Below are 23,701 nucleotides of genomic sequence, written 5' to 3'. Positions count from 1 at the left end.
ATCCGGAAACTTTTGCTGAGCAATACCCCTTGTGCGCAACGTTGGGTGCCTCCATTCGGCTCTGTGTCACTTCGTTTGCGTCGGTGGCGTCTTATGACATCGCGGTGCCTACATAGGTGCCACCCAGGCGCGCAGACTTAAGTACTTTTCATTTTTCCACGCCAGAAGCGCAGAGCCATGAAGTAATGGACATAAATGTGTGCAAAACTAGGGCCCTGAAAGGGGAGTAACCCTATTCCTACAACATCAGTCCGCAAAGCGGGGGCATGCGTGGGGCTGTAAGGAATCAGCAGCTAGATAGAGTCTCTACCCGATAATGCGTTACCAAAGGTAAGTAACTTTATCATCTGAGAGAGACTTCAAGCTGCAGATTCCTTACCTTTGAATCAGATACCCAAGCCATACCATCCCGGCGGTGGGTTACGGACTCATGGACAAGACAAAACAGTCCTGCAGGACTGAGCGGGCAAAGTGCCCTTCCCTGCATACTTGACCATCAAGGCAATAATGTTTTGCGAACGTGTGCAATGATGCCCACGTCGCTGCCGGACAGATGTCTTGGATTAGGACACCCCCAGCCAAAGCCGTATTTGTAGCATTTCCCCTAGTGGAATGGGCTCTTAATCCCTCAGAGTACTGCTTCTGTGCCAAGGCAGAACAGATTTTAATGCAGAGAAAAACCCAGCGAAAGATGGTTCTTTTCTGCACTGACTTACCCTTCTTTGCTACCACATACCCCACAAAAAGTTGGTCATCCAACTGGAATTCTTGTGCGGTCAAGGAAGAAAGACAAATCTCTTTTTGGGTCCGGTCGGTGAAGACGCTCCTCTTCCTTAGAGGGATGTGGGGGAGTAAAGAAGGTGGGCAAAGTAATGGACTGACCCAGATGGAATGGGTCACAACCTTTGGTAAAAATGATGCCCTGGTACGAAGCACCACCTTGTCTGGAAAGGACATAAGTTAAGGAGGCAAGCTGGATAACGCCTGCAACTCACTCATCCTCCGGGACGATTTAATCGCCACAAAAAAGGCTGTTTTGATGGTCAACAGCCGGAGGGGATGCAAAGGCTCAAAAGAGCGAACATCAGATAAGTTAGGAGCAAATTAAGGTTCCATTGAGGCATAACAAAGGGTGTAGGTGGAAATAAATGAACCAACCCTATCAAAAATCTATTTACAATAGGAGATTTAAAGAGGGAAGGCTGGTCTGGCAGCCGCAAAAAAGCAGACAGAGCAGAAAGGTAACCCTTGAGAGTTCCCAAAGTAGAGCCCTGCTGAGCAAAGGTAAGAATGAACAAAAGGACAGTACAAAGAGGAGCAGAAAGAGGGTCAATAGACCTTTCTGTACAGTATAATACATATTTTTGCCAATGGCAGGTGTATACCAACTTAATGGAGGACTTGCTGGCAGCCAGTATAACATTACAGTCTTTGGGATGAAGATCAAAAGCCATCAACTGCCGCCGTTCAATCTCCACGCATGGAGGCGCAGAGTTGTGAGGTTCGGGTGGAGAACCCTCTCCTGCTGCTGCGACAGAAGATACTCCCGAAGGGGAAGCTTGATCGGAGGATCGACACTCCTGTTCAGAAGCGCTGGATACTAGACTCTCCTTGCCCAGTCCGGTGCCCAGTCACTCCTGATCTTGTTCAGAACCCTGGGCAGGAGTGGTATGGGCGGAAAGGCGTACAAAAGCCTGAGCTCCACTCGCCACGCAACGCGTCACCGGGCGATAACCGCCTTGGAAACACCAGCGCGCAGTACTGCTGACATTGGGCTTTCTCTTCGGAGGCGAACAAATTTAACTAAGGTTCTCCCCACTGCTGAAAGAGACCTTGCACCACCTCCGACTGTAGATGCCATTCGTGATCCGCTAGGCATCAACGGTCGAGATAGATTGCACTGGCGTTCAGAGAACCTGCCAGGTGTTGAACTACCAGGGTTATGCCCTGCTGTTCCAGCCATGTCCAGAGATGCAGGGCCTCTCAACAAAGGGAAAACAACCCCACCCCACCTTGCTTCTTGCAGTAACACATGGCAGTGGTGTTGTCCGTGAACACCTGCACCAACTTCCCCTTGACAGTGGAAAAAATGCTTTCAATGCCAAGCAAATCGTTCGGAGCTCCAACAAGTTCATGTTGAGCCCCGTCTCGGCCAGAGACCAGTGACCCTTGATCACTATTTCTCCCAAATGGCCACCCCATCCCAGAAGTGACGCATCAGTGACAATTTTGAAATCTTGTTGGTGAAGGGAGAGAGGTCTGCCTTTGACCCAATCTCGGTTCATTAACCACTACTGCAGATCCAATATATCCAATACAGAAGGCGGTGACGACCCCACAAGTGTGTGCACTGGTAAATATTTGAGGTTGTTATAAAAAAAGTCCCGTAATTGTTCAACGCTCTACTCTGTGGTCCCACCGCCACTTGGCCACAGTCCTCATAATCACCAACTCTTCGAAAGGAGTGTTGTTATTCCAACAATTGTAATCAATCAATTATTGCATTCAATAAGAATCAAGTCCATAGGCAAGCTTGCTTTGTAGAAAAGTTCTATTGTTTATTTCAGAAACATATCTTTTCAAAACACTAGATCCAAGAACTCAGATAACAAATACATCAGCCTACAAGTTTCGTCCACACTTGGACGTCATCAGGGCTCAAGATTCGTTCGCTGTCAATTCACTATATTAAGTCATCCTGCAGTTCTTCTCATCTTCCCATTATGGGGAATTTTTTCTTTTCAGCAGTGCGTTTCAATATAACGCATCCGTGTCCAGGCCTGTCCGATAAGTCCCGCCATCAACCACTGCAGATCGTTCGCAGTCCCTTCCGAGATCTGAACCACGTCGGTGAGATTTCCTTGATGCTGTGCCCATTGGAACTTCAAGTCCCACTGCAGAGCCTGCATACGCCATCTCGCGTGTCTTACCAACAGGATGCATGAGACAACAGCCGCAGAGTCAACCACCCCAAAATCCAGGATAGAGGCTGAAATATTGGAATCGTAAACTGAATATCCTGGACTCGCTGCTCTGGAGGATAAGCCCGAAACTGCACTGTGTCCAGAACAGCTCCGATGAAAGAGAGCGTCTGAGAAGGAGTCAGGTGTGACTTCAGCACGTTTATAGATAACTCCAGCGAATGCAGGAGGTCCGCCATAGTCTGAAGGTGGGACTGCCTGGGGCGAGGACGCCTTCAACAGCCAGTCGTCGAGGTAGAGGAAGACTAAAACCCCTAATCTGCGCAGATGAGCTGCAACCACCCCCATCATCTTCGTGAACACCGAGAAGCACTGGTAAGACAAGAGGGGAGCACTGTAAACTGAAAGGGCTCAGGGCCTACCTTGAACCGCAGGTAATGGCTGTGACCCGGCTGGATGGAAATGTGAAAATAAGCATCCTTCAGGTCCAACACCACCATCCAGTCTCCAAAGTCTACAGCAGACAAGATCTGAGTCAATGTGAGCATCTTGAATTTCTCCGTTTTGAGGAAGAGATTAACTGTCCGAAGATCTGAAATAGGCCGAAGCCCCTTGTGATTCTTCAGAATCAGAAAGTTGCGGGAATAACAGCCACTGCCTACTTCTGAAGCTGGAACCCTCTCTATAGCTCCTTTGGCCAAAATAGCTGTAAATTCCTCTTTTAGCAGTTTTAAGTGATCCTCTGCCAGCCGTTCCTGACTCAGCAGAATAGGAGGAGGAAAAGAAAGGAAGAGTATAGCCCTCCTGGACGATCTGCAAGACTCACTTGTCTGATGTTATAGATATCCAACGGGGAGATGGTGATGAATTCTCCCACCCACTGGAGTAGTGTGGTCCTGCAGAATCCGCCTAGGTGTGCTTGGAGGCGGCGGCTGCCGGGGGCAGTGTGGTAGACTACTTCTGGTCTCCATTCCGACGACAGAATGTACCGCGTCCACGTCCACACAGGGCTTGGACAGTCTGTGCGGGACGGTGGCTAGGATAGTGCTGATGCAGCTGGAAACCCCTTCCGCTGCCATGAAAGGGGCGAAAGCAAGACTGGCCACGAGGAGTGGAGGAGAGGCCCAAGGATCTGGCCTCAGCTCGAGAGTCCTTGAACCAGACCAGGGTAGAATCTGCCTTTTTCCCAAAAAGGCGGGTTCTAACAAAAGGCATGTCAATCAAATTGGCCTTGACATCCGAGAGAAGCCAGTTGTGTGAAGCCAGGTGTGGCGCCTCAAGGCCACTGTTGTTGAAATAGATCTGCCCAGCGAATCGGTCGTATCCAAAACACACCGTATGGCGAATTTTGCTGCATCTCTCCCATCCTTGACAGCTTGGGAGAACACGGCCCGGGCCTCCTCCAGGACTTGTGGCAACACCTGCGCAACCATCTCCCAAAGAGAGTGAGAGAAATAGCCCAAAAAGCATGCAGTATTCACCGAACGCAATGCCAAACTGGAGGAAGAAAGCATCTTCTTCCCAAATGAGTCCAGTCTCTTGGATTCCCTATCCGGAGGGGCGGAAGGGAATGCGCCCTGGAGAGGAGAGGCCTGCACCACCAAACTTTCAGGGGTGGGGTGTTGGCTGAGGAACTTTGGGTCGCCAGGTGCTGGGCGATGGCGGAGTGCAATCGTCCTGTTCACAGGAGCTCATGTGCTAGGCTTGGACCATGTACCTAGAAGGACGTCTGTAAGTGCCTCATTAAAGGGCAAAAGAGGTTCAGAGGTGGAAGGCCCAAGTTGAAGCACTTCGGTCAGGATATAAGTCCTGACCTGCACTGAGGGAAACTCCAGTCCAAGGACCTCAGCTGCCCTCTTAACCAATATGGCATAGGACGCCCCCTCTTCTGTAGCCAATGTAGGCGGAGAGAATGCATGCCAGTATCTAGGGAAGTATCCAGACCACTGGCTTCCCCAAGTTCCCCATACCAGTCCATTGCCTCCTCAGACATCCTGGTTCTCTAGAGGGTCTCCAGACACCTCCCATTCCTCTCCTGATCCTAGCACGTCCACAAAAAGCTCAGGTGATAACATAGAACCCCTGGGTTCTGTTGATGCCGGAATCAGTGTCACTCGACACCGTTCAGGCTCTGTGTCATCGGGGATGAGGATGGGGCTTGTGCCACCGACGGGCGCCGGCAACGTCGCGGGCACCGACTTTGGGTTCGACACTAGGAAGGTCGCGTTGGCACGATCGGCGTCAAACTGGATTTGGGATCGGATTCCTGAGGCCCCACCAGCGCCGTGGCCCAAGCCAACAATATTGTACCCAATGGTGCCCCAATCGACCCTGCGGGGCCTGAGGGCTCACCGACTGGGTTGTTCCGCTCAAATACGTGGCGCACGGCCTCGTAAAAATCTTTCATTTGAGCAGGAGTCGCTCCGGCTCCCAGAAATGGAGGGAGGCGCGAAGTCGACTGATTCCGGCAGTGTTCCTTACCTCTTTCGACAACATACGCCAGTTGAGGTGAAGTCTAAATCCGCTTGGACGACTTCTTCTTGTGCCACTTCCCCGAGTGTCCAGATGACCTTAAATGGGAGGAAGAGGACTTAGGGCTCCGTGAGCGATCCCACAACTCCCTCTTCCTCGAACAGGATAGTGACCTCCTCGGAGTCTCGCTAGACTGTGTCCACTGCCGGGCCGTGAGCAACTTCATCGCCGGCTCCCTCAAGGTCTTCGGAGCCATCGCCCGGCAGTCTGAACACGGCTTTGAATTGTGCTTGTGTTCAAGACACCACAAACATAGCGGTGGGGATCAGTAACCGACATCATGCGGGAACAAGTCCCGCACAGTTTAAAACCTGTCTTTCTACCATACATCCCTTGAACAAGAAGTCATCAAAAATATCGACAAAAGTCGAGAAAAAGCTTGCCAAAAAGCGCAGAGGGGTAGCTTTTCCCAGATCTGCCCTTAACTGGTGTAGAACGAAAAGACCAGACGTCCGCATGCCTGGGTGGCACCTATGTAGGCACTGCGAAGTCATAACAGGTGCTACCGACTCCAACAACGTCAAGTAGAGCCGAATGGAGCCACCCGATTTCGCACGCAAGGGGTATTGCTCAGCAAAATTTTCCGGATCCAGCCGGATGCCTGGGAAATTCGAAGGTAAGGAATCTGCAGCTAGAAGGCTCTATCAGATAAAGTGAAAGCAACTCCACCATGTGATTCTAGGAAGCTGCTCTCACACTTTAGAGAAGGGAGTGAGAGCCAATTACCATAAAAGAGTGTATAACACATGAATAAATATTAATACATTTAATCTTCAGCAGGGCACCAGAGAATACAATCACATTCAGAAATATCTAATAGAGACTAACAAATGAAGAAATCTCTTAATTTAAGGTAGCACCAACCCACAAACCAATGGTTGACAACTAAGACAAATAATTCAGGGTTGGTGCTAAGACTAGCTTTCTCACCAAACCAATCAACTAAGATGGTATGCGTTCAATTAATTAATTGCAGATTATTCTAAAACAATAACAGGTTACACATAGGTTCTGTGCTTCACTATGATGTTAAATAATATGAACTTCTTGGCAGAGTCTTGGCGAGTCCAACTGTCCCAGCAAATCAACTAATGAAAAAAATGGATGCATTTGAACAACTAAACGAGCAATGTCTTTTGTATTCCCCACGCTCCATAAACAATATTTGCGTGACTCGTGAATTGATACCCAATGACAACATATACATCTTAAACTGGAAAAAAAAGGCAAATGGTCACTTGAAGTCCTACCTGCTCTTATTAGCCAAGCGAGTCTTCAATCCGGCGACCTACAAAACAAAAAAAAGATACCTTTCAATGATGTCTCACAGGGGGTTTCAAATAACCCTATTGCAATATACCCGACACCCTCGCCTTCTTGAAATGTACATAAATTCTACCTGACAACTTGCACCCCTTTAAACTCTCCACACCTACTCACCTGCTGCCTTCCCCTCGCTTGCCCGTGTACTCCATCTTCCACACTTCAAACTAGTCTTAGAGCAGTGGCTGATCCCGCTGTCAAATATCGTCATGCTACCAAGACACCACACTCTGCAGCAGCAGCTTTATAGGAGTGGCGTTTGCTACTGAGCGCAGGCATAGTAAACTCTCTCCTAAAGGCAGACACATTATTCCCTCTCCTGCGAGCAGACACATGTATCACCTTTCCCGAGTGCAGACACACACTTCAGCCGCTCTTCTGAGTGCAGACACCTGATCCCCTCTCCTGAGGGCAGACACATCATCCCCTCTCCTGAGCGCAGACACATCATCCACCTCTTGAGCGCAGACACCCCCCCCTCCTTCTCAGCGCAGATACATCACTCCCTCTCCTGAACGCAGACACATGTATATCATCTCCCGAGTGCAAACACTTTATTCCCTTTCCTGCGTGCAGTAACATTTATCCCGTCCTGAGTGCAGACACAACATCCCGTTACTTGAGCCAGACACATCATCCCATCTCCTGTGCGCAGACACATTATCCCCTCTCTCCTGAGCGCAGACACATCATCCCCTCTCTCCTGAGCGCAGACACATTTATCCCCTCTCAGGAGCACAGACACATCATTACCTCTCCTGAGAGGGCAGACAAATCATTACCTCTCCTGAGAGGGCAGACAAATCATCCCCTCTCCTGAGGGCAGACACATCATCCCCTTTTCTGAGGGCAGACATTTCATCCCCTCTCCTGAGAGCAGACATTTCATCCCCTCTCCTGAGAGCAGACATTTCATCCCCTCACCTGAGAGCAGACACATTTATCCATTCTTCTGAGCGCAGACACATCCCTGTCCTCTTCTGAGCGCAGACACATGTATCCCCTCTCCTGAGCGCAGACACATTTATCCCCTCTCCTGAGCGCAGACACATTTATCCCCCACCGCTAAGCGCAAACACAACAGCCCCTCTCCTGAGGGCAGACACCCTCCTCGCTCCGCAGAAAGTGTGAAAAATAAAATGATAATAAAATAATGTTATCACCATTTTATTTTTCACTGTCTGAAGTGCGCATGTTGGTTTGATTGGCTACCTTACTACGGCCTCACCGACATGTGCAATTCAATCCGCTCCAACCGTTGAAGAGCAGGCACAGGCCTCCAGTGCCTTCCCCACCTTCCTTTTATGTGTACCTCACCCCCTTTTCTGTTTTAAATTCTCCCACACACTTCAACATGTGTTCAACACGCTTTGCAACTAACAGTACTTCCTCTACTGGTGGCTCATCCTTCATCCACAATATCTCACATATATTATCACTATTACAACGTAACACAAACTGGTCTCGGATTCTCTCTTCAACCGTGCCACCAAATTTGCATGTTGATGCCACTTTCCTTAAACTCGTAATAAATTAGTTTATTGACTCGTCCTTACCTTGACTCCTCAAGCCAAAATGGTAATTTTCAAGTATAGTACTGACATGTGGCAGATAATGATCAGTTTAACAATAGCTATTTCGAACTCGTTGAGATCACGCATCTCATCCTGGGTAAGTTCCAGTAAGTTCTCAAACACATCTTGTCCCTCTGCACCTAGGCAATACAGCAGGAGCGCGTGTTTCCTTTCTGTACTAGGGTTTGTGCCACACACCCGTGCATAATTCCAAAAACTTTCTTCCATTTAGCTCATATGAGCAAAGGTTCTCCAGGAGATGGTAAGAAAAAGTGAGGAGCTGTGACATTCTGCATTTTCTTCTTTGCACCTTATACTATTCAGTTTTTTAGAAATCAGCCTACAAAATATTAGCACCGCTTGACATTAATAACACGGTTAAGGTATCAATGGGGGGGTGGGGGGGGGGGGAGAGGTGTGTGTGTCACCATTATATATATATATCAACACAAACTGTCCAGTAGCAGCGGGAGCACTATTCAGCGGGTGCCTACGTCGAGACCGGGACAGTGTCTCGTACTTATTCCATACAAAACAAGCATTGGAAATGCAATAGGTCTCGCACCATTAGAGTTAGTGCTTTTAGAATTGTTTATGGGTTTTTTTGTAAATGTTTAGCATTTTTGTTTCCTGTAGCCAATGCGAAAGTATTACAAATAAAAAAAGCCATAAACATTTCTAAAAGCTCTAACTGAAATGGTCTGAGAACTATTGCACTGTGTGAGGGTGAGTGAGGGTGAGGGTGAGTGAGGGTGAGGGTGAGTGAGGGTGAGGGTGAGTGAGGGTGAGGGTGAGTGAGGGTGAGTGAGGGTGAGTGAGGGTGAGTGAGGGTGAGTGAGGGTGAGTGAGGGTGAGTGAGGGTGAGTGAGGGTGAGTGAGGGTGAGTGAGGGTGAGTGAGGGTGAGTGAGGGTGAGTGAGGGTGAGGGGTTGAGGGTGAGTGAGAGTGAGAGTGAGGGGTTGAGGGTGAGTGAGAGTGAGGGTGAGTGAGGGTGAGGGTGAGTGAGGGTGAGTGAGGGTGAGTGAGGGTGAGTGAGGGTGAGTGAGGGTGAGTGAGGGTGAGTGAGGGTGAGTGAGGGTGAGTGAGGGTGAGTGAGGGTGAGTGAGGGTGAGTGAGGGTGAGTGAGGGTGAGTGAGGGTGAGTGAGGGTGGGTGAGGGGTTGAGGGTGAGGGGTTGAGGGTGAGGGGTTGAGGGTGAGGGGTTGAGGGTGAGGGGTTGAGGGTGAGGGGTTGAGGGTGAGGGGTTGAGGGTGAGGGGTTGAGGGTGAGGGGTTGAGGGTGAGGGGTTGAGGGGTTGAGGGTGAGGGGTTGAGGGTGAGGGGTTGAGGGTGAGGGGTTGAGGGTGAGGGGTTGAGGGTGAGGGGTTGAGGGTGAGGGGTTGAGGGTGAGGGGTTGAGGGTGAGGGGTTGAGGGTGAGGGGTTGAGGGTGAGGGTGAGGGTGAGGGTGAGGTGTTGAGGGTGAGTGAGGGTGGGTGAGGGTGAGTGAGGTGTTGAGGGTGAGAGGGTGAGGGTGAGGGGTTTTGGGTGAGTGAGGGTGAGGGGGGAGTAGTTGAGGCTGAGTGAGGGTGAGTGAGAGTGAGGGTGAGTGAGGGGTTGAGGGTGAGTGAGTGAGGGTGAGGGGTTGAGGGTGAGTGAGGGTGAGGGTGAGTGAGGGTGAGGGTGAGGGTGAGTGAGGGTGAGGGGTTGAGGGTGAGTGAGGATGAGTGAGAGTGAGGGTGAGTGAGGGGTTGAGGGTGAGGGGTTGAGGGTGAGTGAGGGTTTGAGGGTGAGGGGTTGAGGGTGAGTGAGGGTTTGAGGGTGAGGGGTTGAGGGTGGGTGAGGGGTTGAGGGGGAGGGGTCGAGGGGGAGGGGTCGAGGGTGAGTGAGGGTGAGTGAGGGTGAGTGAGGGTGAGTGAGGGTGAGTGAGGGTGAGTGAGGGTGAGTGAGGGTGAGTGAGGGTGAGTGAGGGTGAGTGAGGGTGAGTGAGTGAGGGTGAGTGAGTGAGGGTGAGTGAGTGAGGGTGAGTGAGTGAGTGAGGGTGAGTGAGTGAGTGAGGGTGAGTGAGTGAGGGTGAGTGAGTGAGGGTGAGTGAGTGAGGGTGAGTGAGTGAGGGTGAGTGAGTGAGGGTGAGTGAGGGTGAGTGAGGGTGAGAGGTTGAGGGTGAGAGGTTGAGGGTGAGGGGTTGAGGGTGAGGGGTTGAGGGTGAGGGGTTGAGGGTGAGGGGTTGAGGTTGAGGGGTTGAGGTTGAGGGGTTGAGGTTGAGTGAGGGTGAGGGTGAGTGAGGGTGAGGGTGAGTGAGGTGTTGAGGGTGAGTGAGGGTGAGGGTGGGTGAGGGGTTTTGGGTGAGTGAGGGGGAGTAGTTGAGGCTGAGTGAGGGTGAGTGAGAGTGAGGGTGAGTGAGGGGTTGAGGGTGAGGGGTTGAGGGTGAGTGAGTGAGGGTGAGGGGTTGAGGGTGAGTGAGGGTGAGGGTGAGTGAGGGTGAGGGGTTGAGGGTGAGTGAGGATGAGTGAGAGTGAGGGTGAGTGAGGGGTTGAGGGTGAGGGGTTGAGGGTGAGAGGGTTTGAGGGTGAGGGGTTGAGGGTGAGGGGTTGAGGGTGGGTGAGGGGTTGAGGGTGGGTGAGGGGTTGAGGGCGAGGGGTCGAGGGGGAGGGGTTGAGGGTGAGTGAAGGTGAGTGAGGGTGAGGGGTTGAGGGTGGGTGAGTGAGGGTGAGGGGTTGAGGGTGAGTGAGTGAGGGTGAGGGGTTGAGGGTGAGTGAGTGGGGGTGAGGGGTTGAGGGTGAGTGAGGTTGAGGGTGGTTGAGTGAGGATGAGTGAGAGTGAGGATGAGTGAGAGTGAGGGTGAGTGAGGGGTTGAGGGTGAGGGGTTGAGGGTGAGGGTGAGTGAGGGTGAGTGAGGGTGAGGGTGAGTGAGGGTGAGTGAGGGTGAGTGAGGGTGAGTGAGGGTGAGTGAGGGTGAGTGAGGGTGAGTGAGGGTGAGTGAGGGTGAGTGAGGGTGAGTGGGTGAGGTGTTAAGTGAGGGGGTGAGGGGTTGAGGGTGAGTGAGGGTGAGGGTGAGGTGTTGAGGATGAGGGAGGGTGAGGTGTTGAGGGTGGGTGAGGGTGAGTGAGGGTGAGGTGTTGAGGGTGAGTGAGGGTGAGGCGTTGAGGGTGAGTGAGGGTGAGTGAGAGTGAGGGTGAGGTGTTGAGGGTGAGTGAGGGTGAGGCGTTGAGGGTGAGTGAGGGTGAGTGAGAGTGAGGGTGAGGGGTTGAGGGTGAGTGAGGGTGAGGGGTTGAGGGTGAGTGTGGGTGAGTGAGGGTGAGTGAGGGTGAGGGGTTGAGGGGGCGTGTTCGAGGGTGAGGTGTTGAGGGTGAGGGGTTGAGGGTGAGGGGTTGAGGGTGAGGGGGTGAGGGTGAGGGGGTGAGGGTGAGGGGGTGAGGGTGAGTGAGGGTGAGGTGTTGAGGGTGAGTGAGGGTGAGTGAGGGTGAGGGGTTGAGGGTGAGGGGTTGAGGGTGAGTGAGGGTGAGTGAGGGTGGGTGAGTGAGGGTGAGTGAGGTCAGTGAGGGTGAGTGAGGGTGAGTGAGGGTGAGTGTGGGTGAGTGTGGGTGAGTGAGGGTGAGTGTGGGTGAGTGAGGGTGAGTGTGGGTGAGTGTGGGTGAGTGAGGGTGAGTGTGGGTGAGTGAGGGTGAATGAGGGTGAGGGTGAGTGAGGGTGATGGATTGAGGGTGAGGGGTTGAGGGTGAGTGAGGGTGAGGGGTTGAGGGTGAGTGAGGGTGAGGGTGAGGGGTTGAGGGTGAGTGAGGGTGAGTGAGGGTGAGGGTGAGTGAGGGTGAGTGAGGGTGAGGGGTTGAGGGTGAGGGTGAGTGAGGGTGAGTGAGGGTGAGGGTGAGTGAGGGTGAGTGAGGGTGAGGGTGAGTGAGGGTGAGTGTGAGTGAGTGAGGGTGAGGGGTTGAGGGTGATTGAGGGTGAGGCGTTGAGGGTGAGTGAGGGTGAGGCGTTGAGGGTGAGTGAGGGTGAGGGTGAGTGAGGGTGAGGGGTTGAGGGTGAGTGAGGGTGAGTTAGGGTGAGGGGTTGAGGGTGGGTGAGGGTGAGTGAGGGTGAGTGAGGGTGAGTGAGGGTGAGTGAGGTTGAGGGTGAGTGAGGATGAGTGAGAGTGAGGGTGAGTGAGGTGTTGAGGGTGAGGGGTTGAGGGTGAGTGAGGGTGAGTGAGGGTGAGTGAGGGTGAGTGGTTGAGGGTGAGTGGTTGAGGGTGAGTGGTTGAGGGTGAGTGGTTGAGGGTGAGTGGTTGAGGGTGAGTGGTTGAGGGTGAGGGGTTGAGGGTGAGGGGTTGAGGGTGAGTGGGGATGAGGGGTTGAGGGTGGGTGAGGGAAAAATGTGCAATAGCCAGGAAAATCAGCATAGTTACTTTAAAAATGTCATTGAAGTGTTGCACAATATACGTGTTATAAATTGCGGACTAGTGCTTTATGTTTTGATAGGACGAGAATAATCTTAGGCAAATAATTAGCATCTCAAACTCAAATGGTAAACTATTTTAAACGCGAAAGGGTCTTATCGAGGTCTATATGTAGTCATCAGTTTTCCACAACGGGCTAAAAATAATACCCGTAGATGCAACCATTACACACAAAAGAGCATATGCCTGGCTGTTGCAGTAAAGAAAAGTTATTTTTTTCGATCTTCATGTTGTAGAAGTATAAAAAGCACAAAAACAGTATACAATGGCGGCCTGCAGCCACTACAAAAAGAAGGTGTCATCACTGAATGCTTGTATAAGCTAACAAGAATATGTAGTGAGAGGGTATCAGAAAATTCAAGAGCAAATAAACACCATGACAGTGACATGTTAACATTACATAGCGGTCCTCTCTCTCGAGATATCACGATATATACGTGCCGTCTACAGTCGTCCTCCCCACTATGCTATTTAAATACAGCCAGATCAGTCTACAACTTCTTAGCAGCCCCGTATAACTACTCAAAGACGGAGAAAAGCCGGGGTTGCTTAGATTGCAGTGCTGCGGCAGAATACATTACATGCTTGCAGGAGCATTCAAAGCAGCGTTAACGTCGAGCTCGAAGAGGACAAAATGGCGCCAGCTGCTGCAAACGCCCCATGTGTAACAACCCATGCCGCACCAGATGAGTACTGCTGCATGAGAACCAAACCACCTCAGGGTTTGAGCAATCGCCCCTTACAAATATGACTCAGACGAAACAAACGCCTCGACTGAGGCGGGAGTAGATGTCGCAATGCAGACTAGGAGCTGAGCTCTGTATTCAAGCTCAATTCCACGCACACAGTGCAATTCACACATGCTATGCTACTAGTCGTGGGAGGGGCTGAAAGCTCGTTTATATTCAGTTCGTACATATATCACTGAGCTCTTAATTCATACAAGGAAGCACGTCCTATAAAAAGAGCAGTCGACTCCCCAGGCGCCGCTGGGTTTCACTGCAGTGAATTCCACTGCTGCTCAGTCTTCCGTCAAGCCAATCCCATCACAGGGTTAGCCACAGCACCGAAACACGTACCAATGGGGGCAGGGTGGGTTGCTATGGCAAACATCCCAATGAATCAATCTAAAATAAATAGACGGTAACCGCACCAAATATTAAATGAAAGAAAAATAAACCAGTGTGCTATCCAACATCAATGAAAAGCTGAAACCCACACCATACACGCTTCGCTGATCCATTAATTAGAAAAAACCCAGGGGGTGTGTCAATTGCCTAGAATGGAAGGAATGAGAGTTACTGCTCGTGCGAGTAGCCTCGACTTATCACCGGAAACATGATCTTCTAAGTAAAGACAGCTGAATAAGGAAATCCATCTATTATTCCACTTCACACGGCCGGCCGGTCGTGAAACTGAAAGCATGGCCAGCCGGCCGTGAAAGCCTTTGATGCGGCAGGGGAAATGCGAGACGGCGGGAAGGGGAGGGGGCGGAGCGGGTAAACAAAGACGGACGTGCACGCGCTTTTAAGCTCAATGCGCATGCGCATTGAGCTTAAAAGTCACGGGCACTGCAAGGAATCGCCACGATTCCTTGTAGTGTGGATAAAGAGTGGATAAGTCCCAATACTCTCGCTTGCTCGATGCGCATGCGCATCGACAGGCGAGACCTAAAAAGGTATCTCGGCACACTTCTTGGATTTCAAACAGTTATTTATTCAAACGTGACAAAAAAGCTTGGAGCTTTTTTGTCACGTTTGAATAAATAACTTTGAAATCCAAGAAGTGTGCTGCGATACCTTTTTTTTATGGAATATATATATATATATATATATATATATATATATATATATATATATATATATATATATATATATATACACACACATATACACACACACATTGTTTAAAGGGTTAATTTATTGTGGTGTGCATGTCACCATTGTTTAAATGTGTGTGCGTGTCCCCGTTGTTTTAATATGTGCACGCACAGTTGATAATGGTGTGCACCACACCGCTGCATCTTCTAGTGACCATGTTGTAGAAATCAGCCCAAACCAAGGTGTCAGCCATCGCACTGTGGATATGTCAGCCGTTTATCAGCAGCCTAGAAGAGAGGCATTAAGATCAATAGCACCCTCTGCGCACATGCGTATGTTCTCCTCCTGTCCCACAGTCGAACGCACATAGAATGATTCATTGGTCGTACAGCGTAGCCTTCAAGTACAAGTCGATCACACGACAGTGGATACTTCACCAGTCACGCGCAGTCATCAGACTGGGGCCTCTCCTCATTCACCACAAAGCCACGTGCTGAAGATACCGAATGCATATCCTCATTCACCACCAGGCTACGTTCTGAAGATACCAAATGCACACAATGAGCTTACAACGCAGTTACTCACACACCTGGAACCAAAATTTCCCCAAACCGGAATCAGGCATCCGGCCCTCATGAACTCCAAGCATCCGGACAGGCCGTCTCACTGTACAAAAGTGGTATTTTACCAACAGAGTTGAGTGGCACAGATTCGCCGCCCTCCCTGCCTCAGCGTCGCCTTATTGAGGTGTCTAGCTGTGTCTTGAACACAATTCTCATCCCGTCTCCAGAAATGTACTGATCTTTTAAATGGACGACACAGTCAGTTGTAATGTAAGCGGAGCTTTCTTTTATACACCTCACCCAAAAGCCCACTCTGTCACTTACAACAGTTTCCATATTCCATCTCGGACCTCAACACATTCTACCCTGGATACTCTATTATGCACTTTGCCACAATCTCCCATTATAAAGGGTATTGCAACTCACAATTTAAGTACCCGGTATAGGAATGTATGATTTTGTGCGTTGATGGCGAAATAAGTTGGGTTCACAGAGTATCAGCTACAACGTGAAGCTTGGGAAGTGACGAGCCTGGAAAAATCAATACCATGGCTTGGTCCCCGGTATACTTCAAACATTCTGCAGACACTAGGCACATGACTCATCATGGTTACTGTAATGGGCGGCCACGACAGCACCAATAATAAGGTAAAATGGTTCACTAAAAAAAAATGGATTAATCATCACAGGGCTAATGCAAGGTCTACCATCGATGAGCTAAAGGTTTGGGATCAAAGTTGAAGAAAACCTGAAAGTAGCCTTTCCTTTCTGATGAACCTGAATTCCATTTGAATCGACGACTGCATATAAGCAGCCGCTGCCGACAAATTAAAACAGAGACTAACCATGATCCGGTCTTACAGCCCTGGGATAGTAACGGAGTTCTGTTGCATACACGGGAGGCGATTGTTCAGATATTCGCGTCACACTTGGAACACACGTGTTCCACGGAGATCCGTGATGGACCTCTAACATTTCAAAACTTCTTTTCAGATATTGAGTTCCCTTCACTTGGTGAGGATGAGGCAGAGGTTCTGGGGGTGTCCCCAACCCGGGAAGAATTACTGATGCAAATTCAGCAGTTGAAGAATGGAAAATGTCCCGGGAGTGACGGTCTCCCGGCTGAGTTTTATAAGACCTTTGTCAATGAATTGGTTGATCATCTTCTGGCTGTATACACGGAGGCCCTCGAGACGGGGACAATACCCAAAACTATGATGGAGGCTTTGGTCTCCACAATTATTAAACCAGATAGGAACCCCCCACTCCCCGAGCTCCTTCCGCTCTATATCCCTCTTAAATATTGATGTGAAAGTCTTAGGTGGTCTATTGGCAGCCGGGCTCTTGCCATAAATGGCCCAACTTGTACACACTGACCATTCTGGGGTTCATCCTGACTCGAAATACCACACAACTTTCAAAGACTTGCACACTTATAGCATGCACTGGTACTTGAGGAATCAGACTGGGCGTTAGGTTTCCTGGAAATCTGTCTGGCCTTCGATACGGTTGAGTGGGAATACATGTGGTGGGTTCTGGCTCGAATGAGACGGAGACACGTATATGAGCTGGGGTGCGGCTGCTACACTGTAGCCCGACCGCTCAGATCCGTCTCCAAAATCAGGTGTCCGATAGGCTGGTCCTCCAACGAGGTACGCGACAGGGTTGCCCCCTGTCACCACTCCTTTTTAGGTCTCGGCTGGCGGCACCGCACGAAAGCGCTGTCGCTAGCAAGATCTATTGTTACTGACTCGCTTTGGAAGGGAGACAGGAGATGTGCACGCGCAGGACGGACTGGAAATGTGAACGCACCCATGAACACGCGCTAGTTAACTTGCGATGTGCACATCTCCTGTCCCCCTTCCGTCGTCCCAAGGCTGATGCAGTTTCACTTTGCTAATGTGCACGCGCACTCAGCTCGGGAAGTCCTCAAGCCCCGGTGAGCGACATGCTTTCGCTTGTTTTATAAGCCCCTCTCAGCCTGAAACAGAGGCAATGAATCCCACCCCTGCTCCTACTTTATCGTCTATCTTCCGATATGCTCCATCTGATACAATATGGAAGGGGGTCGTAATGCACCCCTTCACACAGTGCTTCCCAGTCAGGTGTACCCAGCATCTCAGAATGAGTCCGGTATTCCACCTCCTTCCAAGCATTGTGCTCCATATCATTCCACAACAGACAATCGACTGGCACGGCAGGGCTTACGGCAACTCGAAGTGAACCTGCAACCCCTTCCCACTCAAATGGAACCTCGGCCACAGGGTAGTGGCCCAATCTGCCGTCAGCCATCGCGGCGGGGTGGAGTACATGTGGAATCACCTGCTCTGGAGACACCAGTTGACTCCTTACCATAGTCATACTGGCTCCTGTGTCTCTCAGAGCCTCCCCTCTTTGGCCATTGATGGTGACCCATTGCCCATACTTTGTAGTATTTGAGGGCACCTGGATCTTCGGAACCATCTCCCGATCTCCCAGGGACACTAAGGTGACACCCGCCCACTCCCCCCCCTTATCTAGGGGCAACTCCTCCCCGAGCACTACACTAGCTACTCCCGGGGCTTTTCCTCCAGTGGGAGGGGGTGGTCTCTTTGGGCCCTTGACATCTCCCTTATAGTGTCCAACACCACCACACTCAAAGCAGTGGACAACCCTTGGCTGCTGACTTTGGCCAGGATGAGGGTTTCTGTGCGGGTTAGCCTTAGGGGTGAATCCTGTTCCCTTTCCCTGGGGCCTTTTGAGAACTCCCTCTTTTTATCTCCCCCCTCTTTCTTCTGGGGGGCGCCCTGTAAAGTCTAATTCTCTGAGACTCAACTCATGAGCTAGCCTACTCTCCTCCCTTACCTTCTCTAACTTAGCCAACTCCCATTTTAACTGTCTCTCCTCCCTCCTGTCCGCTAGTTCGGCTTCAGTCAAACTTCTCACGGAAACACTGCTGCCCTCCCTTGAAAGTGTTCTGGGACCTGTCAGTAGGTTCTCCCTATCAGGTTGGTACAACACATCTACCCCGATGACAGTGTCCCGGTCTGCCTCCTCCTCCTCCTTCCCATCTGTGTGAGCTGCCACCCACGCCCTCAAGCTGGTTTGGAGTTCCCCCTTTTTAGCACCCCGCTTGAAGAACACTCACATATTTTGCCAAAATTCTCGGAGGTGAGCCACAGTATAGGTTTCTAATTCTTCCAGAGCAAATTCCATTTTGCCAATGAGAGTTTGGGACAGCCACTTGGAAGGAATTAGTTTAGAGGGTAATTAGAAGCTACCTCCACCCACCACCAGGAGTAAATTTGGAAAAACAAAAATATAATTATGGAGTCCGCCAGGAGAAAACTCCAGGTGTAGGTCTGTGGAGTACACTAGGCTACTGCAAAGTGGACGCAAGCACAAGCTCTATCCCACCGCTAGACACCAATTATGTTGGACCTGGGATCACCAGACCACATGGGGTAGCCTGACTCAGAGAGGGGAAAGATTAATCCAAAGGCACAAAGTGTTAAGCTTGCGTCACACTCTCACAGGATTCCAGCGTCCATCCACTCCAAAAATGACACCACCAGTTTTTCTATAAAAGCAGAAAAGTTTATCTTTTCCTCTTCAAGTGTGCTTTCAATCACGTTTTTCTTAGTAGCTCCTCAAATCACATTTAATACTCTGCGGTTAACAATTCAGCAATAAATCATGGAATACATAGAAATGTTACTTCATCCTAACCTTAATCACAAGTTTCGGTACAGCACAGACTATATTTCATTGCTAGACTTTCCTTTGATCTCATGCAAAAATGACTATAGATAAGACTTGTGAACACCCATTCTAAATTATCATAGCAATAATTAGGCAGTGCACAAACCAACAATTAGCTGATGTCAAAATTACAAGTAGAAGTGATTTATCTTTTAGAACCTATCACTCTCATTTGCAGTTGTAATTGGACTCCTTCTTATGTAGCTTGCACATATAAGGAATAAAGGATGGGTCTTGTTTCATGTACTTTAAACAGAGGAGTTACATTGCTGCCCTCATGAATGAACTGACTTCTATTGGTTTTTCACCGTTAGCCTGGTTGAGTATGGGAAGAACAAATGCTGTCCTTTAGTTCACTGAACTCTTCAAGCGGTATAGGGGAAATCCCTCTTAACAGTTCTCTCATAAATGGCCTCTACGCCCAGCCAATTGGTCTTCTATTAGGGGCGGGGGAGCCCCCGAGTTTTACCAGGCCAAGCAGAGGGGTCTATGCACCCAATTTCCTCCCTTCAGCCCCGCAGTCGTCTTCCCAGCTTACTATACTCCTTGGCGCTGCTCTGTCCACACAGCCGAGGTTAGACGGCTGGGAAGCCAAGGAGTCTCACTCTTAAGTCCTAGCTGAGGTACGATGTCTGCAGGACTACGGAGGCGGGACCCGTCTTCCGCCGGGCGAGTGGCTTTCCTTTTGTCAGTTTCCTCCCTCACGCTGCAGGAAAAGCTGGCTCCTCCCTCAGTGACTCCCGTCACGCCGCACTTTCTCCCCATGTGCTCCTCTAAACAGCGTCGAGGCGGGGCTCGGATCCGACTTCCTCCGCCTCACACTCAAGCCACCACAGCAGAGCACCCCTCCTCACAGGCTCTCCCACGGGTCCCGGTCCTCGGACCAGCCCGCGTCTCACTCCCGCCTCCCGAACCAACAATCGGAGGCTTGACAGGCGGCCACGGTTAGCTCCGCTTCACGAGCTCCGCGCCTCCACCGGCCATGGGCGCTCCTATGGTTCAGAGGCAGCCAGGCCAGGCTAACGCAGGGAGCCCAGGGAGACCAGGGGACTACAGACGGGTCGCTGGTAAGGTCCTCTTTTTAATGAACTAACTCAGACCGAATGTCTTGAAAATCAGGCTGTGTCCAGGAAGAGGGGGTTGGGGGGGGCAGCAAGGCAATGGCACTTCGTATGAGTCTTGGCCACAGACCGGAGGCAGGCTCGGACCCTCTCACCTCACTTTACACAGCTTCTTTGTTAGAAGTAATCTTTGTCCATTCTTGCTAGGGCAGGTCAATGGGAGAGGGACAGTATCAGGAGTAGGGACAGCAGCCCCTCGAGGCAATCAGATCCCCTTCTCAGCGCACTAATCTCCTCGCTCCACAGCCTCCACTCCAGCTAAGAACACTCCTCACCACACTCTACAAAATGGCTGCCCAACATTCCACCTTTTATAGGCTGACCCTAGAATCTCCAGGGATGTCCAGAAGGTTCTGGAAACCCTCATACTGTCCTATGGCCCTGGTTCCGGAGGTAGCCAGGCAGGTGACAGTTGTAAGCCACCATTTTGTGTATCCTGTGGTTTCAGTCAGAAAAGGCACCTAGGACAGGGGGAAAAAAACTATAGGGACGAGGAGTACCTAACCCCTAGGACAACACCTAAAAATTCCAGTGGACATAAAAAAACAAAGGTTAAGAGGCAGAAAGGGGGCAAAAATAAATAAATAATGGGAGGGACTACCCAAAGGGCTGACAGGTCCAACAGAGAGTCACGGGTTCCAGTCTCAGTAAGAAAGCTTGGTGGGTTAATATCCCTGTTGCGGAGAGCTAGCTGTGCCCAGCGGGTCAAGGGTGCCACTCTCAGTATGTGAACTGGGTGAGTTAAAGTCACTGCATTACATCTTTCTTTTCTGCAGGCCACCTGCTCCCACCCATTACAGCTCGACAGGAAATGCCCCTACTTTTTGTGCTGTGCGTACACGGACCAAAAGGTTAGAATTTAGCAAGGACAGCTCCAAGGGTTAAAGCACACCACACTCTGCAGGTGTTTCGGACTCTGCGCGCTACAGGTCATATGTCCCTTTCTGTTGTGATTGCTTAGCGCTATAATGCCTCTGGCGCATACATGTTTATGTGTATACCAGATTCAGGGCACCGCTTCTAATCCAATCCCATGAAAACATCTTGTGTTTTGCCCCTTTGCAGAAATGTGTGTATACGGTACATACCATTGGTTTCAACACATTGGCTCGTTGTCTAGACCAGTGGTATAAGTGGGAGGGATCGGAAGGGCACGGCGTGCCCCTACTTTTAATTATTATTTCTGTCCGTTCCCCTACTTCTTTCATTAAAAAAAGCACCCCGGGACGGCAAGAATAGTCCAACTTAAAAAGGATAACTTCCAGGGGCGGCTCCCACTTCTCTGTTGAACTTCAGAGGCTGCAGCAGTCCCTCCCTGAGCTCTCACAGACTGTGGGCAGGCCCATTGCCATTCCGATTGAGGGTGATTATCCCCTTTGGAATGACAATGCGCCAACTCTGCCTTTAGCATATCATGCTGAGGTAGTGATTACAGAGGAGCTTTCCCCAGACAGAGTACTGTGGGGAACTTGCCACCATGTGAAATGTATCGATGTTATACACATTGTCAACTGGGCAGGAGCAATGAAGGGACAGAAGAGAAGACAGGAAAGGAGAGGCGATGGGGCAGGAGAGGTGATGTGGCAGGAGAGGTGACGGGGCAGGAGAGGTGACGGGGCAGGAGAGGTGACAGGGCAGGAGAGGTGACCGGTCAGGAGAGGTGACCGGGCAGGAGAGGTGACCGGGCAGGAGAGGTGACCGGGCAGGAGAGGTGACCGGGCAGGAGAGGTGACCGGGCAGGAGAGGTAATGGGTAAGAGAAGCGACAGACAGGAGAAGTGACAGGGCAGGAGAAGTGACAGGGCAGGTAGAAGTGACCGGACAGGAGAGGCGACGGGACAGGAGAGGCGACGGGACAGGAGAGGAGAGGTGACGGGGCAGGTGAAGTGATTGGGCAGGAGAAGTGACGGGGCAGGAGCGGTGATTAGGCATGTGCAGGAGCAGTGAACGGACAGGGGCAGTGAACGGACAGGAGAGGTGATGGGGCAGGAGAAGTGATGGGGGCAGGAGAAGTGATGGGGGCAGGAGAAGTGATGGGGGCAGGAGTGCTGACCAGACAGGAGCAGTGAACAGCAGGAGCAGTGACCGGGCAGGAGCAGTGAACGGGCAGGAGTGCTGACCGGACGGAAGCAGTGAACGGCAGGAGCAGTGACCGGGCAGGAGCAGTGACCGGGCAGGAGCAGAGCAGTGAACGGGAAGGAGCGGTGAGAGGCAGGAGTAGTGGCGGGGCAGGAGCATTGGCAGGGCAGGAGCAGTGGCGGGGAAGGAGCAGTGACGTGTCAGGTGCAGTGATGTGTCAGGAGCAGTGACGTGTCAGGAGAGGTGACCGGGCAGGAGAGGTGACCGGGCAGGAGAGGTGACCGGCCAGGAGAGGTGACCGGGCAGGAGAGGTGACCGGGCAGGAGAGGTGACAGGGCAGGAGAAGTGACAGGGCAGGAGTAGTGATTAGGCATGAGCAGGAGCAGTAACCGGGTGGGAACAATGAAAGGACAGGAGATGTGAACAGGGCAGGAGCGGTGAATGTGCAGGAGCGGTGAATGTGCAGGAGCGGTGAACGGGCAGGAGTGAAGACGGGGCATAAGAAATTGCATGACATCCACTTATGTGTCTGCAAAGCATACCTGTTGCCCCGAATTTTTGTCCTGAATTTTGACCTCCTGTCCTGAATTTTTGTTCTGAATTTTGACCCCTTGTCCTGAATTTTTATATACACCATCCTGAATTTGCGCCCATGCCATTGTTCCTGCTTATATTTTGCACGCTTTACATAAACCTGTATTCCTTATGAATATTTGCTTTTTCCTGAATTAAACCTCAAATAAACATGTTTATCCATTGTTTGAATTAAATAACGTTATAAGCTGTAACTGGTCAGTAAAATGCTAAACGTACAAAAAATTGGTATGTTTTGAGACTTCTAGCCACACCCGTGACTCCGCCCACTGATCCAATCTTCAGTTATTCCTGCCCCCCCGATTCTCCACCCACAGTTCCCCAACTTTTTATTCCCCACTTCGACCACTGGTCTAGACCCATCTATAACTGAAATGCGTGAGTGTTCGCTGTAGGTAGACGTGTAAAGCTTCTTGTCACAGGGCGGAAGTTGTGCTTTGTAGACAAAAGGGGTGCTCCTGGCGTGGCCAACGAAGCCCTGTATCTATGCTTCAGGTGGCAGTGTCGTTTCTTGCTCTGTACCTAGTTTTAGTTAACCCCTGCAATCCAATTCCATATTCCCCAACTTGCTGTGGCTTGTTTATTTAATCTTCCCCTCACCGCCCGCCACCCCCCTCAATTGTGCTTAACTTCATATGGCATTAAATCAGTTGAAAAAGGCTTTTTTTAATTACCTTTAGTGATAGCAAGCACTCGCTTCAGGGACACCATATTTTTCTTTCTTTTTTGTTTTACTTTCATGAGCGGGGCGCCGTCTTCACGGACACCGAACTATACAATGCATAGGTGTTGCTTTTTTATGAGGAAGCTGATGAATAATATCAGCTGATGGTTATGGTAGGCAGGGGCAGCTGGTGACATTTGACAGTGGTGGGGCGTAAGCTAATTTGCCATTACAACGCAGCGCGATGCCAACTTTCGAACAGGCAGGAAAGAAAGAGGAATAACATAACGCATACTTGGAAGTGCTGTACCAGAGCAAATCACGGTATTAATTGGTATGGGTGAAACTGCACTTTTAAAGT

General features: G+C 50.7%; 1 protein-coding gene across 7 annotated transcripts in view; it reads right to left on the bottom strand.

Annotated features, from left to right (window-relative positions):
• Positions 1-23,701, bottom strand: part of ADARB1 (adenosine deaminase RNA specific B1) — a 947,690-nt gene that overhangs the window by 533,518 nt on the left and 390,471 nt on the right. For all 7 annotated transcript variants that reach the window (XM_086955520.1, XM_086955521.1, XM_086955524.1 and 4 more), the window contains one exon: positions 6,704-6,741. The gene's annotated coding sequence lies outside the window, so the exon portion shown is untranslated. The remainder of the gene's footprint in view (positions 1-6,703; positions 6,742-23,701) is intronic.

The sequence above is a fragment of the Lissotriton vulgaris genome, chromosome 2_1 (assembly GCF_964263255.1).
Source record: "Lissotriton vulgaris chromosome 2_1, aLisVul1.2, whole genome shotgun sequence".
NCBI lineage: Eukaryota > Metazoa > Chordata > Amphibia > Caudata > Salamandridae > Lissotriton > Lissotriton vulgaris.
Note: the sequence above shows the minus strand (reverse complement) of the source record. Positions and strands in the feature narration are given on the sequence as shown.